The following is a 2755-nucleotide window of genomic DNA, read 5'->3' as shown; positions in this document are numbered from 1 at the left end:
GGGAGGTAGAGTCTGTGTCATAGTAGAACATGCTTGCCCCTTTTGGGGATCACTCAAGCAATGTCCCCCAAGGGTGTCCAATTCTTGATAAGCATAAGAGTGAGTCCAGTGTGCAAGGATGGTAGTAACTTGCCCAGGTTCACACAGGGACTCAGTGGCAGAATGACTGGGCACTCTGGACTCACAGTATGGTGATCCTTTCAAGATGCCACTTACTGGATGGGGATATGTGACACCCCCTTGCTCAGTTCTGCCCGCCAGAGGCCTAGTTTCTGCCCCATGCTGGAGGAGTTACCCAGGCTGGCACCCCTCCCCTCATTCATGCAGAGCCCCCATTCCCCTCAGAGCCCCCAGTGCCTTGGATGCATTCTCCCTCCTCTCTATCTGAACCCCTGCCATTCAGACCACTTCTGGCTGAGCCCTCAGTTAGTTGTCAGGCAGAAAAAGAAGGCAGCTCAAGCAAATCCCTCTCAGAATTTGAAAGGAGTTGGGGTGGGGCACCGCTATTTTTAAGGAGATATTAATGGGGATTTCAGGCATCACAACCAGGCCAGAAGGGAGCATTTAGGGACAGGTTCTCTGGGGGAGGAGCCCACACAGGGCCTGCCTCCTCTCTGGAAGGCCTCACAGTGCCAGCTCTTCGCTGCTCTTGGCTCAGGGTTCCAGGTCAGTGCGCTGCTCCCGGCCTGCAGAGCTTTGGGCTAACGCTGCCTTCAGTGTGGAGGAAACTAAAATGTGACCCTCCCCTCCGGAGGCTTCTATTTTCCCATATGCCCCAGAGGAGCTTTGGTAGATCTTTCTCGTCAGAGCCCACTCCCTTTTAGGGTCTTTGGTTCCTCCCCTGCCCTGGTTTCCAGGGGTGGGTGTGGAGCCTGTGTCTGGCTGTGCTCAGCCCTCTGACAGTGTCTGGTCCCCTCCAGCAGGGACCCTGACACTGCTTGGGAGGGCAGCAGCCCAGAAATAGCTCAGGTCCTTTCCCTGGCTGGGCATCGTCCTTGAGCCCTGGGGTACGGTCCCCAGCCTGGGCTGTCCTCAGATCTCCACCATCAACCTCCAAAAGAAGCTCTGAGGCTGATGATAATGGGCAGGACAACTTGCCCATTATCATCAGCCTCAGAGGGACCAGGTACATCTTGTAGGCCCTGAAGCCAGCCTATTTTCACCTGCAGAGCCACCTTAAGCTGCTGACTGTCAGCTCTGTGAAGGCTGCAGAGGCTGAGCCTAGTTCCTTTCTCTGTATCCACCAGTGCCTACTGCATAGTAGGTGCTCCATAAATGTGTTGAATGAATGAATCCATCAATGATGTAATGAATGAAAACTTGACTCCTCGTTACTTTTCAGCAGGGAATTGATTTGGGTGTCTATAATCGGCCACAATAGAAAGATAATCTAGAGCCAGCCGAGTGGCTCAGTTGGTTAAGAGCTCGCTCAAGAGTTTGAGCTCTGAGCAACAGCGGTTCGATTCTCGGCCCGAGCTGAGCAGCCGCTGAGGTGGCAGGATGGCTCAGCTTAAAAAAAAAAAAAGATAATCTAGTGTCTGCGTTCAAAGGATAAATTCAGAAGCAGGCAGCCTGTGTTTGAATCCCAGCTCTGCCCACAGGCTTTGCACCAATTACAGAACCTCTCTGTGCCTCAGTCTCTTCCCTTGGAAAATAGGGGTAGTAATAAAGCATACTTCAAGGGTTGCTCTGAGAATAAATAGTTAATACAGGTAAAGAGTGTATGACAAGGGCCTGGCCTGGAGTGAATGTTCAGTACATGTTGGTCATCCTTACTTGTGGTAGAATTACAGCATCAAGAGTGTCTATGTGCTAAGTATGGGGGAACCCAGAGAATTCCACCATTACCCTTCCTGCCTCCAAGATTTACAACAGAACAGAGATGAAACCCACACAGGAGGGAGTCAGAGCGATGAACTGCTGCCAAGTGTAGCGTAAGATTCCCCTGGGTGCTAGACCTGATGAGGAAAGACCTTGTGGAGAAGTGGGATGTAGAGGGGCTGGGAGAGGCCTAGGCTAAAGAAAGAGGCATGTTGGGGCCACTAGGTTATAGGGGTGGGGTGGGGAGGTGCACACTTAGGTGCAGAGGGCCCTAAAAGGAACACAGGCCTCTCCAGTCAGTATAAAGGGCTTATACATCATGAAATTTCATCCCTAATTTTCAGGATCTTTAGCCTTTTCAGTTATACCCTAGCTCCTGGAAGCCATCTTAGCAGAAACAGTTTCCTTCCAACCCTGTTTGCTGAAGCTGTGTGGGCAGGAAAGACACAGCTTCAGAGGCCTCCTGTGGGGAGCACTCAGAGGCCCCTCTATAGGCTCAGAGAGAGGTCTAGGGGTCTCTGATGTTCCCAGGCTGATTCCCTGGGGAATGAACGTGACCCTGTGCCTGTGGTCTCCCAACTGGAGGACCAGGCTGACCAGTAGAAAAACTAGACGTCAGTCTGTGCCTGACTCGCCCAAGAGGAACGCCCTGGGACTAGGGTGAGTCGGGGTTTTGTAAGATGTGATCAGAAGGAGGAGGCAGGGTCCACGGGGAGTGTGGCCTGTCCCCCTCACTTCTAAATGAAGACTCGGAATCCCCCAAATCACCTGGCGTCCCTGCCTCTGCAGGGTCCCTCCTACTCCCACTCCTACCCATGGCCCCGCTCGTCTGCCTGGCCAACTCCTGTTCGTCCTGCATGATCCCTACATCGCCTCCTCTGGGAAGTCCTCCAGCCTATGCATGGTCAAGTGCGCGCTCTCCTCCGGGCTTCCA

This window comes from Hipposideros armiger, unplaced genomic scaffold (genome assembly GCF_001890085.2).
Source record: "Hipposideros armiger isolate ML-2016 unplaced genomic scaffold, ASM189008v1 scaffold_49, whole genome shotgun sequence".
Lineage (NCBI taxonomy): Eukaryota > Metazoa > Chordata > Mammalia > Chiroptera > Hipposideridae > Hipposideros > Hipposideros armiger.
The sequence above is the reverse complement of the archived record's forward strand: the minus strand, read 5'-3'. Positions refer to the sequence as shown.